The sequence below is a fragment of the Chiloscyllium punctatum genome, chromosome 17 (genome assembly GCF_047496795.1).
Source record: "Chiloscyllium punctatum isolate Juve2018m chromosome 17, sChiPun1.3, whole genome shotgun sequence".
NCBI classification, from domain to species: domain Eukaryota; kingdom Metazoa; phylum Chordata; class Chondrichthyes; order Orectolobiformes; family Hemiscylliidae; genus Chiloscyllium; species Chiloscyllium punctatum.
This window is the reverse complement of record NC_092755.1, coordinates 90,551,811-90,567,636: the sequence shown is the minus strand read 5'-3', so window position 1 is coordinate 90,567,636 and position 15,826 is coordinate 90,551,811. Positions and strand designations below refer to the sequence as shown.

General features: G+C 45.7%; 1 long non-coding RNA gene across 2 annotated transcripts in view; it reads right to left on the bottom strand.

Moving 5' to 3' along the window:
- Window positions 1-11,620: 11,620 nt before the first annotated feature.
- Window positions 11,621-15,826, bottom strand: part of LOC140488103 (uncharacterized) — a 54,867-nt gene continuing 50,661 nt past the window's right edge. For both annotated transcript variants that reach the window (XR_011962996.1, XR_011962997.1), the window contains exon 4: window positions 11,621-13,837. This is a non-coding gene — a long non-coding RNA (uncharacterized lncRNA). The remainder of the gene's footprint in view (window positions 13,838-15,826) is intronic.

Genomic DNA, 15,826 nt, shown 5'->3' with positions numbered 1-15,826 from the left:
GACCACTTCCGCCCTGCACGACGCCTTCCTTGTCGTCACCTCCGCCCCCCTAAAACGCCCGCCATGTTACTCACTTCCGCCCCTCTCTGTGTCACACCAAACCCTGCTCCCTTCCCTGAAAACAACAAATGCTGGAGATCCCAGTGACTCAGGCAGCATCCATAGAGAGAGAGAGAAAGAGAAAAAGTAAAAGTGTCCAATCTAGATGACTCTTGGAGTGATGTGTGGAGGGGCAGCAGCATTTCACCTGTACCTCCTCCAATCTTGCGTATTGTATTCATTGCACCCAATACCCAATGTATTGTGGCCTACAATACATTGGAGAAACCAAAGGCAGACTTGGTGACTTTTTTGAGGAACATTTCTGGTCTGTGTGCAAGCATGACCCCAATCTTTCCATAGCTGGTATTGTAACACAGCATCTTGTTCACATGCCCACATGTCTGCCCTTGGCATGCTACAATGCTCCAGTGAATCACAGCGCAAACTGGGGGAACAACATCTCAACTTCAGACAAGGCACTTTACAACCTCCTGGACTTAATATTGAGTTCAACACCCTCAAACTGTGAACTCACTCCCACTCACCTTTCTTTTAGCTTGTTACATTATGTTAGCTTGTCCTTTCTCCCATTCTTTTCATCCCAGTGGGACTGTCCAGTCTGTCAGTTAGACACACCATTGTTCTGCCATTCTCATATTCCAATCTCTTAATCTGAACTATCAACATCTTTTCTCCACCAGCACCTACACCCACAATCTACCCCTCCCCCAAAACTATAGCATAAATCCTGTCCCCTCCATACTTCAGCTCTGATGAAGTGTCACCTAGACTTGATACATCAGCTTGATCGCTCTCTCTCTCTATGGATGCTATCTGACCCTCTGTGATCCTCAGCACTTTGTTATTTTCAGTACAGATTCCAGCATCTGCAGTAATTTACTCCTACTCCCTTCTCTTTCTTTCTATTTAGTCCATCAAAGGTCATCTACCTAATCCATTAAATATTCCTCTTTCTCCAGATTGCCTCAACTTTCACTTTTTAACTCCTTTCTGACTATTTACCAATGTCTATCTGTTATTTAGTAATTTCAGTAAAACAGCCCTTTGGAGGTGTCCAATCTTCCAATTTTCACCCTCCTCACGCTACTCCTCATCTCGGCTTCCTACCCACTTCACATCTTGTTCGTACATCAACCCCGCAACAACTTGATGAAAATCCAGATACTACAGGATCATTCTGCTCTGTACTGTCATACCTACAGGTGTCTTCTGTCATCAACTTCTATGGCCAGGAGTTTCTTGGGGATATCTCCTTCTGTCATTAGTTCTTTAATCAGTCTGTTCAGACTTATTATAACACACCTCCAGAGCAGGTGCAATTATGAATCTGGATCTCCTGGCTCAGAGATAGGGCATTACCATTGTGCCAAGAGAGCCCTTTGCTCCTGGCCACATCTACTTTTTCAAAGAATCCCTACTTTTTCATAGAATTTCACAGTGTAGAAATAGACACTTCAGTCCAACAGATCCACACCGACCCTCCGAAGAGTAACCCACCCAGACCCATTCCCCTAACCTATATTTACCCCTGACAAATGCACCTAACCTACACATACCTGAACACTATAGGCAAATTAGCATGGCCAATTCACTTAACCTGCACATCTTTGGAGTGTGGAAAGAAACGGAGCACCCAGAGAATGTGCAAACTCCACACGGACAGTCGCCCGAGGATGGAATCGAACCCGGGTCCTGCACTATGAGGCACCAGTGCTAACCACTGAGCCATTGTGCCAGCCCGTGTGTGGCAGCAGCTTGCACGGCTCAGGAGGAGGTCTCTAGGAGCGGAGGAGCACCACACTCTGTAGATGTTAAAGGACTAGATCCATATGTTTGGGTCTGTAAAGCCGGGGCTGGGGTGGAGACAGAGCAGTGCAGGGGATACAGCTCAAATTTCATGGGCTGCTGGGATTTGGATGGAGGGGCAAGATGGGAAGAGATATTTGGGGAGCTGTCTAGGGAGTAGATTATGGAGCACTGATGGTGTCTAGCAGACAGACTGTAAGTGTATGTGAAATGTCATGAGAGACCTAGCATTCCCCCATCCCCGAATCTCACTAATACCCCCTACCCAGGTCTCTGGTTCACCCAGTACATCTCTCCCCACCCACAACCCAGCTTGCCAGAATTCCCATCTCGGACTCTTGCCTTGTTAGGTGGGGTGTCACCTCTTTCACTTCCTCAGAAATGGTCTGGCTAGGTATCAAATCTAAAAATCTCATCCTTTTCTTCAAACCCCTCCTTGGTGTTTTCCCAGTCATGGTATTGTCTGCAATGCCCTGATCATCCCTTTTCAGTTCTTGCTTCCTAGGTTTTATGAGTATAATTGTTCCACCAAAGGTGGTCATGTTTTCAACTGCCTATGCCGGAAGGCTCTGGAATTCTATCTGTAAAACCTGCCTATCTCTCGATCTCTCTCACAGTCTTTCATCTCTTAAGACAGCAGATGGAATTTGAATTCAATAAAAAATGATCTGGAATTAAGAATCTGCTGATGACCACAAAATCATTGTCAATTGTCAGAAAAACCCATCTGGTTGACTAATATCCTTCAGGGAAAGAATTCTGCCATCTTCAGCCAGTCTGGCCTACATATGACTCCAGACCCACAGCAATGCGGTTGACTCTCAATTATCCTCTGAAATGACCGAGCAAGCCACTCAATTGCATCAATCGTTACAAAGTGTCAAGAAAGAGATGAAACCAGACAGGTCACCTGGCTTTAAATGAGGCACTGGAAAAGACAATGGCTCTGTCAACCCTGCAAAGTCCTCTTCAATAACATCTGGCGACAAGACCAACTGGGAGAGCTGTCTCACTGACGAGTCAAACAACAACCTGATATAGTCATACTCATGGAATCATACCTTATAGACAATGACCCAGACCCCACCATCACCATCCCTGGACATGTCTTGTTCCACCGGCAGGACAGACCCAGCCGAGTGGTGTCACAGTGGGGTATACTCAGGAGGGAGTTGCACTGACAGTCCTCAATATGACTCTAGACCCCATGAAGTCTCATGGCTTCAGGTTAAAAGCGGGCAAGGAAACCTGCTGATAACCACATACTGTCTTTCCTCTGCTGATGAATTGGTACTCATCCATATTGAACAATATTTAGGGGAAGAGCTGAGGAAGCCTATGGCACAAAATGTGGGTGGAGCATTTCAATGTCCATAACCAAGAGTGGCTCGGCAGTAGTACTACTGATTGAGCTGGTCGGGTCCTAAAGGACATAGCTGCTATCCATCGTGTTGCGTGGCACTATCATCATGTTAAATGCGACAGACTTCAAACAGATCTAGCACTTCAACACCAGGCATCCATGAGATGATGTTGGCCATCAATGGCAGCAGAATTGTACTCCAGCATAATCTGTAACCTCATGGCCCAGCATATCCCCCACTCAACCATTACCATCAAGCCAGGGGATCAATCCTGGTTCAATGGATAGTGCAGCCAGGTATGCTAGGAGCAGCATCAGGCATACCTGAAAATAAATTACTTGTGTGCCAAACAGCATAAGCAGCAATGCATAGAGTCATAGAGATGTACAGCATGGAAACAGACCCTTCGGTCCAACCCGTCCATGCCGACCAGATATCCCAACCCAATCTAGTCCCACCTGCCAGCACCCGGCCCATATCCCTCCAAACCCTTCCTATTCATATACCCATCTAAATGCCTCTTAAATTTTGCAATTGTACCAGCCTCCATCACTTCCTCTGGCAGCTCATTCCATACACATATCACCCTCTGCGTGAAAACGTTGCCCCTTAGGTCTCTTATATATCTTTCTCCCCCCTCACCCTAAACCTATCCCTTCTAGTTCTGGACTCCCCGACCCCAAAGAAAAGACTTTGCCTATTTACCCTATCGATGCTCCTCATAATTTTGTAAACCTCTATAAGGTCACCCCTCAGCCTCCGACGCTCAAGGGAAAACAGCCCCAGCCTGTTCAGCCTCTCCCTGTAGCTCAAATCCTCCAACCCTGGCAACATTCTTGTAAATCTTTTCTGAACCCTTTCAAGTTTCACAACATCTTTCCAATTGGAAGGAGACCAGAATTGCATGTAATATTCCAACAGTGGCCTAACCAATGCCCTGTACAGCTGCAACCTGACCTCCCAACTCCTATACTCAATATTCTGACCAAGAAAGGAAAGCATACCAAACGCCTTCTTCACTATCCTACCTACCTGCGACTCCACTTTCAAGGAGCTATGAACCTGCACTCCAAGGTCCCTTTGTTCAGCAACACTCCTGAGGACCTTACCATTAAGTGTATAAATCCTGCTAAGATTTGCTTTCCCAAAATGCAGCACCTTGCATTTATCAGAATTAAATTCCACCTGCCACTTCTCAGCTCATTGGCCCATCTGGTCAAGATCCTGTTGTAATGTGAGGTAACCCTCTTCGCTGTCCAATACACCTCCAATTTTGGTGTCATCTGCAAACTTACTGTATCTCTTATGCTTGCATCCAAATCATTTATGTAAATGACAAAAAGTATAGGACCTAGCACCGATCCTTGTGGCACTCCACTGGTTACAGGCCTCCAGTCTGAAAAACAACCCTCCACCACCATCCTCTGTCTTCTACCTTTGAGCCAGTTCTGTATCCAAATGGCTAGTTCTCCCTGTATTCCATGAGATCTAACCTTGCTAATCAGTCTCCCATGGGGAACCTTGTCAAATGCCTTACTGAAGTCCACATAGATCACACCTACTATGCTGCCCTCATCAATCCTCTTTGCTACGTCTTCAAAAAACTCAATCAAGTTTGTGAGACATGATTTCCCACACACGAAGTCATGATGATAGGGCTAAGTGCTCCCACAATCAATGGATCAGACCTAAACACTGCATGTCCTGTCATGTCCAGTTGTGAATCGTGGTGGACAATTAAACAACTCACGGGAGGAGGAGACTCCACAAATAAACTCAATCTCAATGATGGAAGAGCACATCAGTGCAATAGATAAGGCTGAAACATTCACAGCAATCTTCAGCCAGAAGTGCCGAGTGGATGATGCATCGCAGTCTCCTCCAGTGGTCCCCAGCATTACAGAGACCATCTTCAGCCAATTTGATTCACTCCATGTGATATCAAAATGTGTCTGAAAACATTGGATACTACAACGGCTAACAACGTTCGGTCAAATGACTTGTGTTCAAGAACTTGCTGCTGCCATATCGAAGCTGTTCCAGTGTAGTTACAACACTGGCATCTACCTGATAATGTGGAAGATTGCCCAGGTAGTTCCTCTACACAAAAAGCAGGACAAATCCAACCCAGCCAACTACTGCCCCATCAGTCTATTCTTGATCATTGGTAAAGTGATGGAAGGTGTCATCAACTGTTCCAGCAAGCAGCACCTGCTCAGCAATAACCTGCTCAGTGATGCCCAGTTTGGGTTCTGCCGGGGCCATTTAGCTCCCGGTCTCATTACAGCCTTGGTTCAAACATGGACAAAAGAGCTGAATTCCAGAGGCGATGTGAGATGTTAAGGCTGCATTTGAATGAATGTGACATCAAGGAGCACTAGCAAAACTGTAATCAACGGGGTATCAGGGGGAAAACTGGTTGGTGTGATACCTGGCACCTCCACATCACAGCTACCATTGACAAAGGCTGTTGGAGGTCAGTCATCTCAGCTCCAGGACATCCCTGCAGGAGTTCCTCAGGTTAGTGTCCTAGGCCCAACCATCTTCAGCTCCTTCATCAACGACCTTCCCTCCAACATAAGGTCAGACGTGAGGATATTTGCTGATGATTGCACAATGTTCAGCACCATTCACAACTCCTCAGTTACTGAAGTAGTCCATGTTCAAATGTAACAAGATCTGGACAATATCCAGACTTGGGCTGACAAGTGGCATGTGTCATTTGTGCCACACAAATGCCAGGCTATGACCATCCCCAATCTGCCCACTGCCTCTTGACATTCAATGGTGTCACCATCACTGAATCCCCCATTATCAACATCCTTGAGGTTACATTGACCAGAAACTCAACTAGACTGACCACATAAACAGTGTGGCTACAAGAGCAGGTCAGAGGCCAGGAATACTCCTGCGAGTCACTCATGGCCTGACTCCCCAAAGCCTGTCCACCATCTGAAGGTTGGAATGCAGATGCAGCAGGCAGTGAGGAACATTAATGGCATGCTCTCCATCATAGTAAGAGGATTTGAGTAGGAATAAGGATGTCTTGCTGCAGTTAAACAGGGTCAAGCGTGTGGTGCTGGAAAAGCACAGCAGGTTAGGCAGCATCCAAGGAGCAGGAGAATTGATGTTTCGGGTATAAGCCCTTCATCAGGAATGAGGCTTGTGGGCCAGGGCTGAGAGATAAATGGGAGGGGGGTGAGGCTGGGGGAAGGTAACTGGGAAAGCTAGAGGTGGATGAAGGTGAGGGAGAAGCTGATAGGTCAGAGAGGAAGGCAGATAGATGGGAAAGATGATGGACAGGTCAAGAGGGGGTGCCAAGGCTTGGGACTGGGATAAGGTGAGCGCAGGGGATATGAGGAAACTGGTGAAATCCACATTGGTGCTGTATGGTTGGAGGGTCCCAAGGCAGAAGATGAGGCATTCTTCCTCCAGGCGTCGGGTGGTTAGGGTGTGGCGATGGAGGAGGCCCAGGACCTGCATGTCCTTGATGGAGTGGGAGGGGGAGTTGAAGTGTTTAGCCACGAGGCGGTGGGGTTGGTTGGTGCGGGTGTCCCAGAGATGTTCTCTGAAATGATCCGCAAGTTGGTGTCCTGTTTCCACAATGTAGAGGAGACCACATCAGGTGCAACAGATACAATAGATGGCATTGGTGGAGGTACAGGTAAATTTCACATCTGACAGAAATTTACCTGCATCTCCATAAATGTCATCTAATACATCCGTTGCTATTGAGGGAATCCAGTGAAGGTACACCAGACTGATTCCTGGGATGGCAGGCTCGGCATATGAGGAAAGTCTGGATCGACTGGGCTTGTACTCACTGGAATTTAGAATGAGAAGGGATCTCATGGAAACATAGAAAATCCTGATAGGACTGGACAGGCTAGATACAGGAGAGAATGTCCCCATGTTGGGGAAGTCCAGAACAAGTTACAGTCTAAGAATAAGGGATAAGCCATTCAGGACTGAGATGAGAAAGAATTTCTTCACTCAGGGAGTTGTGAACCTGTGAAATTCTCTCCCATAGAAAGCTGTTGGGACCAGTTTATTAAAAATATATTCAAGAGGGATCAAAGGGGTATGGGGAGAGGATGGGAATGGGATACTGAGATTACATGATTGGCCATGATTGTATTGAATGCGGTGTAGGCTCGAAGGGGCGAATGGCCTATTCCTGCACTTATTTTCTATATTTCTGCAAGGCTGAGTCAGGAGTGTGATGGGATACTCATCACTTGCCTGGATCATGCAGCTCCAACAACACTCAAGAAGTTTGACACCATCCAGAACAAAGCAGCTTGTTTGGTTGGCACCACATCCACAAACATTTTTTCCCTCTACCACCAATGCTCAGTGGCAGCAGGGTGTACTATCTATGAGATGCACTGCAGTAACTCACCAAAGACAACACCTTCCAAATCCATGACCACTACCATCCAAAGGGATAGGGGAGCAGATATATGGAAACAACACTGTAGGTTCCCCTCCAAGCCATTCAAAATCCTGACTTGGAGATATATCGGCATTCCTTCACTATTGCTGGATCAAAATCCTAGAATTCCCTCTCTCAGGGCATTGTGGGTCAACCCACAGCACATGGACTGAAGATGTTCAAGAAGGCAGCTCACCAGCATGTTCTCAAGAGGTACTAGGGATGGGCAATAAATGTCAGCCCAGCCAGTGAGGCCCACATTCCACAAATGAATAAAAAATAGACACTTCTTAAAATCCTTTTGATTATGTCCTTATGCTAATTTAACAAATTTTGACTCAAGTACAAGTTCTGTTTGATAAACTGTAAAGCTCCACTGAAATATTTAACCACATCATGATGCGAAACAAACACAAGTTGTTGGGGTGAATTATAAAAGTGGAGAAGTGAAGGATATAAAGATAAATACAAACAACAGGAATTTTAAGCTGATTTTAAGAGTGCAATCTCTTCTATGTTGGCGAGTCAAGGTGAATTGTGCTGCAATGGCTGGTATCTCAACCTCACAGGCAGCTCGTCTAGTTTCAAGTCTCACCTGATGACGGTTGGTGAAGGATTATCAATGAAATAGCCAAACAGATTGATTATTACTCTTTAAATCCTTTCCATAAGTAATGGTGAGAGCAAGAGATTCTCTGGTCAGCCAGAAACGTGTGTTAGCTACGATCTAACAGCCTTCCCTTGTTAAAAGTCTCCACACGACTCCTTTGAGTTTGCTTGGAGAAAGTGAGGACTGCAGATGCTGGAGATCAGAGTCAAGAGTGTGGTGCTGGAAAAGCACAGCAGGTCAGGCAGCATCCGAGAAGCAGGAGAATAGATGTTTCGGGCATAAGCCCCCTCCTGATGAAGGGCTTATGCCCGAATCATCGATTCTCCTGCTCCTTGGATGCTGCCTGACCTGCTGTGCTTTTCCAGCACCACACTCTCGACCCTTTTAGTTTACAGTCTTACTGTCCCTCTGACCTCTCTGTCCCCAGTCTGCTGCAATCTTCCCTGTAGCCTGAAGGTACAGCATCTCATCTTACCAGAATTCTCATCTCAACACTGCGCTCAACAAACTGCAATCATGACCTCTGTCCAATTCCTTCTGCATTTCTTTGCTGGGGTTTTAAACGTCATGTTTCACGTTCGGTATCAACAGCAGCTCCTGCCATTCACGCCTCCTCTAGATGCGTCTGATTTTGTTTTAACTTTTCTCAAACTACAGTATTACCTTTAACCTTTGAAACCTCTTGCTTAATTCTCCACTCCGTCATTGACTCCTCATTTATTTTTTTCCCACCTTCCCTCCTTTCACTTGTCCAAAATCTATGACATTTCTAACTTTTCCAGATCTCATTAAATGTAAGTTACCTGTGATGTTAACTCATTTTCTCTCTCCATAGGCACTATCAGACCCACTGATATTTTCTGCTTTACATTTCTTCACATTTTGTTTTTATTCCAGTGTCTGTAGTATTAGATTAGATTCCCTACAATGTGGAAACAGGCCCTTCGGCCCAACAAGTCCACACCGACCCTCCAAAGAGTAACCCGCCCAGACCCGTTCCCCCTAACTAATGCACTTAACTCTACGGGCAATTTTGCATGACCAATTCACCTAACCTGCACATCTTTTGGACTATGGGAGTAAACTGGAGCACCCGGAGGAAACCCATGCAGACACGGAGAGAATGTGCAAACTCCACACAGAGAGTCACCCGAGACTGGAATCAAACCTGGGTCCCTGGTGCTGTGAGGCAGCAGTGCTAACCATTGAGCCACTGTGGCTTGAAGTTAATGGTTCCAACAACTAACTGCATTTATATAGTGAAAACAATATGGTACGACTTTCAGAAATAAAATTTGTCAGGCAGATGGGATTGGCTCAGAATGGCAACATGGTCAGCATAGATATGGTGGGCAGAAGGGCCTGTTCCTGTGCTGTTCTGTTCTACGTTTAAATCACACAAGGAGGTATTTTGTCAGGTAACCAAAATTTTGGCCAATGAGGAAGATTTTAGGGAACATTTTAAAACAACAAGAGAGAGAGAGGTGAAGAATGGGAGGGATTTTACAGAGGGAATTCCAGATCTTAGGGCTCAAGCAACTGAGGAAATAAGCTCCAATACTCAATCAATTTATATCGAGGATGGTCCAGAGGCTGGGTTTAGAAGAATGCAGGAATCACAATGATCATAGGGATAAAGGCAGCTGCTGATATAGGTGAGGTTGGTCATAAAATCATACTTTACAGAAGAGGCTCTTTGGCCCATTGAATCTCTACTACCAAAGTTACACCAAATCTAAAGGCCAGAGAAAAATTTGAAAATTAATGAGAACTTTAAATGTTGCTGGACCAAAGGTCAGTGCAGTTCAGGAAGTGTTTATCTTTATTTTTAATTCATTCATATGATTGGAGAGAGCATTGCTGGCTAGACTGGCAATTAGATGCCCTTAAGAAGGTGCTGGTGAGCTACCTTCTTGAACCGCTGCAGTGCATGTGCTGTTGGCTATACCCACAAACATTTGACCCAGCAACTATGAAGGAATGGTGATATATTTCTGATGAAGAGCTTATGCTTGAAACATTGACTCTCCCGCTTCTCAGATGCAACCTAACTGGCTGTGCTTTTCCAGCACCACCCTTTTCAACTCTGATCTCCAGCATCTGCAGTCCTTGCTTGCTCCACAGTGATATATTTCCAAGTCAAGATGGTGAGTGGCTTAGAGTGGAACTTGTAGGTGTTTCCATGTATCTGCTACTCTTGACCTTCTAGACATAATTGGTCATGCTCAGAACTGGGGATGAGTTTAACTTGATGATCACCACGTGTCAGGATGAGGTTGGGTTGGTGGGAATTTCAACCCACGCAGTTGGCATCATTATCACACACCAGCCATCCAGCCAACTGAGCTAACCATCCAAAACACAGAACAAGGCACTGCCTACTGTAAAAGGGGCACAATTTGATGCAAGTTTACTATTAAGCTGAACGGGATTCAGAAGGGATTTGTTAGGATGTTGTCAGAAATGGAGGGTTTAAGCTATAAGGAGAGGCTGGATGGGCTGGGTCTTTTTTCACTGGAGTGAAGGAGGTTGAGAGATGACCTTATAGAGGTTTATAAAATAATAGGGGTAAAGATAAGGTGAATGGCAGGTGCCTTTTCCCTAGGGCAGGAAATGTCAAGACTAGGGGAGATAATTTCAAGGTGAGAGGTTTAAAAAAGATATGGGGGCATTTTTTTTAAACACAGAGAGTGGTTCATGATCCAGAGAAAGTGGTGAACGCAATAGTTACAACATTTTAAAAAGTACATGAATAAGGAATGCTTGGAGGGATATGGGCCAAGCGCAGGAAGGTGGGACTAGTTTAATTTGGGATTATGGTCAGCATGAACTGGTCGGACTGAAGGGTCTGTTTCGTGCTGTATGACTCTCTGACTTCCCTATCACTACCCTGCACCATGAGAGAACTGGTTGATGTCAGCAATTCTTCAGGACTGGGGATCTAAATTCCCAGCAAGAAATTTGCAGCTTAGTCTCAATGGGGCAAGATAAATAGATGTAGATGATCAATCCTGACTATGGCTGCCACTCTTGAGAATATTAACTGTGTTTGTGTGTGTGTGTCTCTCTCTCTCTGTTCCTGTTTCCACAGATTCTGCCTGAACAAACTGCTGTTTTTCAAACACATTGTACACATGATCTTAGTGTTGACTAAGGACCAAAGCAGCAAGCTTGGCATCTTGTTTAAGTATTAAGTATTTGAAAAAAAAGTCAGGAATTTGTGAGGCAAGCATTTGACGTTACTGATCAAACTGGGGGAACTAAAAAACATAGCAAACCATGAGAACAGCAAAGGACATCTTGCTTCAGCATTTCCCATACCGGTGCCTGTTGATAAAAAGTAATTGTCACACTGTAAATTTTTTTATTTCCAAACAAAGCATCAACAAAATACTGAAATGACAGAAACATGAACTGTGCAGTTTCCATGAGGGACAGTGTTAACATTTTACAGATTTCAAACACACTGATATCTGGCAAATTGCTTGTTATAATAACAGATCATTTCCCAAACAACATATTTTCATTGAAGCCATATTTAACTCGGTAATCATAATGCAATCAAATAAAGGCTTGAATCTTTGATTAGGGAAAAGATACATAGAGTGGTTATACTGCCCTCTGTTGAAAAGCTTTCACATGGACGAGATGTGGAAGAACACAGGCTATAAAAGCATTGGAATCTAATGCTTTGTTGATTCTTTCGTGCTGTCACCCTTAAAGTAAATTTTCTGTGTTATTCAGTCCTGTACTGACAATTGCCTGTGAGGCAATTCTGAAGACTAGAGAACACTCCCACACCGCTCCCCTCTCCCACCCCCGCAAGGAAAAACAAACTGGTTTCCCAGAGTTTTATTCCAATTATCCATTAACTCTAGGTATGGGTGGATCTCAGCCTTGAATCCACAGAGCCCGTGCGTGATTTATTGAGTAAGACGGGAGTTGGCCTATGGGCAGGAAGAAGAAGGTGGCTCCCAGCTTCCATTGGAATTGTAACCCACGGAAAGCCAAGGGGAGGAGGGTGGGGAGGCTGCAGGATGGCAGCAAGTTGGAAATTCATTTGTAGCTTCTGGGTTGGTTGGGGGGTGGGGGGAAATGGGGGTGCAAATTCAAGGAGGCGAATTAGGGTTTCCGCTTGCCCAGCAGTTCTGCATAAGGTGCCAGGGGCAACTGACGCAGCCATAATGAAGGGGGTAAACAAACTCCCAATCCCTCTGCCCCCAACTGAAAGTGTCGACCCAGCTGCCAGCCCCATTTACTCATTTAGCTGGAGATGCTGCCTCCATGTTGGAGGGCTCCTCGCACTTACTTGCCCTCTACTGCATCCTGCTGCTCTTTTCAGGTTGAGAGGCCTCAGCCAGGCTCTCCAGCTCTGAGAGCTCATATGGTGTCTATAATTGGACATTGTGACGTTCCCCCTCCATAGGCCATATCAAAGGGGTAACCCTGGAAATACTGTCCACCCATGATGATGACCTGATCCACAGGGTGGGGATTGAAAACCCAGAGGTGTGTCCCCACCTGAGTTTCTCTGCCCCTGAAGGGACATTGCAGTGCTTTAGGCTGGCGCGCACACACACACACACAGCTCTCAGGATGGAGCGGAGCACAGGATAATGGGTGCTCCATCATGTTTGGGGAGGGGAAAGGAGGATGTAGGTGGTTTCAGGAGGCGTACGGGAATGGGGCGATTGGGCAGTGAGCTCTCCTCAGTCAACGATTGGCTCTCCATGGCCAACAGGCAGCCAAAGTATACAGAAGGCTGGTTAGCTGTCTGCAGCAAAGCCATTCCTTTAGGTTGGGAATGGACCCTAGATTGTGGGGGGGTGGGGTTAATTGGCTGGGTATTGGAAGGGGTTCTTGGTGAGGAATAGCAAGAGGTTATTGGGTGGGTATTGGAGGGGATTATGGGCAAAGTATCGGAAGGGGTTATTGGTGAGGTATTAGAAGGGGTTATTGGGTGGGTATTGAAGGGGGCTATTGGGTGGGTATAGGAAGTGGATATTGGAGGGGGTTATTGGGTGGGTATTGGACGGGGTTTTTGGGCAGGTAATTGAGGGCATTATTGGCTGGGTATTGGAGGGGGCTATTGGAGGGAACACATGGCAGGAAGCTGGAGGTACCTCCTAGCCAGGCATGTTCACCTCCATGCTGGATGGCCGAGCCCGGGACAGTCAAGGGGCTGTCCAGCTCTGGGTCTTCAGTCTTAACAAAGCCCTTTTCCCACCTTAGGATCTTCCTGTGCACCAGCAGCCCTCCGGCCTCTCTAATCCTATGCGTTCTATACCACTGGGCCTCTTCCATCAGTTTCCTCCATTACCACCAGCCCCTCCATTACGGTCCGGATCAGCCCCCTCTCAGGGCACACCTCCAATACGAGGGAGAGTCTGGATCTGCGAGTTGTCCCAACAGCTGGAAACGTTTAAAATGAGGCAGGCTTTGCCCGTGGGAGGTGCTGTTAAAGTAAAGGCCTGCTACTGGCCAATCACGAAGCTGCATTGATGCTGATCAATCAATCGGTCCCTTTAATCCTGATTGGAGGAGGGGTATGAGATGACCCTGCAAAAGGGAGAAAAATGGAAGACTATGGGAAGGAAAATATATCTTTATTTTGTAAAGAAATATGACGTCAAACTTTGCCCTGTGTAGAGTTTCCATTGAAAGGCACTGGCTAACCCCACCTCCCCCACTCCTTTCCCAAACACTGACTCCACTGTGGCTCATCCCAGAGTCAATGGTACTGGGGTGGTGTTCAGGCAGTCAGTTGTCAATTCGAGTACGCCCACCAGCAGGAACCCTGGGAGACAAGATTGAGGCTCATTTTTAAACCAAGAGGATCTTCACAAAACAGAAGGCCAGAAAGAACAAAAAGGAGCAATGTACATTTATATAGCACCTTTCCTGATCACTGAATGACACAAAGCACCCTACAGCCATCAAATCTTCTTGAACTGATTTAATGCAAGAAATACGGCAACCAATTTGCACACAGGAAGCTCCCACAAACAGCAACGTGATTCCGCCCTGAAGATTACAGGATAAGCATTGGGCAAGACACTGGTGATCTACTTCGAATCAAGTGTGCTTTGCGCTGAACTGGGACAACATTTATTGCTTTGGGGGATTTATAATGGTGACTTCCCCAGAAGGGTGCAGACATAAAACGACTGAGTGCTTGATTTACCATCCCCTACATCCATGAGCGTGTGAACAATGTATTGTGTTAAATTCAAACTTATTTCAAAGGGACAGTTGCACGAAAAATAAATTGTCAAATATTTGATAAAAAAGCTGTGACAATAATGTAGATTGTGACCTTAAGCCAATTAGAACTGTTGTAGAGTTATGACATCCCCTTATTCAAATAGGTTGGTTAAATATGCTTCCATTCGAAACGGTGCCAGTTTAATGTGGGGTTATATGTAAATTACATGTCCCTGTTTTTGGATGCAAAGAGTTTCAATACTACGCAATAATACATGGTTTCAGGAATGTTTCCATGAGGTTTATCTATGGGTTCACTACTGCACGCAGCATTTGTAAATCCATCCCCCTCACACAGAGTTGTCGGACTGATGATAAGCAAGCTCTTGTCCTATGTGGGTGGGAGTGAGGAATTCCTCAGCCAAATCTGTTTTCCATTTGGCCACCATTGTTAGACATCCCCATGCATCATGGATAGATGAACACATACTATCCTCAGTAGAGGGCAGTGAATCTGTTGGAGTATAGTGGTAGTGTCACTGGCTCTGTGTTCAAGTCCCACCTGCTTCAGAGGTAGGTTATAACATAGCAAGTTGATTATTTTTTAAAAAAAACTTATCATAGAAGCTGATCATTAAACATATTCAAGGCTGTAAGAGACAACATTTTAACCAGTAATCAAGGGTTTTGAGGGTAAGACAGGAAACTGGAGTGGAGGATTATCAGGTAAGGCATGGTGTCATTGAAGGGCAGAGTAGACTCAATGGGCAGAACGGTCTACTTCTGCTCCTGCATTATATGATCATTGCAAAATCTTAAAGACTCCCCCCCCCCCCCTTTTTAGAAGGGAAATCTAGTAGGGCCTTTTGTGAGGCAATGGTAGTGCCTCTCCCTCTGGGCCAGGTAGGCCTGGGTTCAAAGTCGAGAGTGTGGTGCTGGAAAAACACAGTTGGTCAGGCAGCATCTGAGGGGCAGGAGAATTGATGTTTCGGGCATAAGCCCTTCATCAGGACCTGGGTTCAAGTCCCACCTGCTCCAGAGGAGTGTCATAACATTCAGAGTCCAGATGTTTTGGGAAATCTGTGATGAGGATTTTACAATTAGATGCTTGTTAATTCACCCCTTCCTCTAAGTCAAAAGAAGCATCACAAACATTTCCTATTTGGTTGGTGAAATTCCTTAGCTTTGTGTCCCCATCAAAGTGCTACAGGGCATAGCAAGGTGCTATATTAACGCAAGTCATTCTCTTCGGAAAAAATGTCATCTTACACTCCACAATCTCTGCCACATGGTGCCAGCTACTTCAATTAGACAGAATGGCAGTCAGGGTGGCAGGGCTAACCG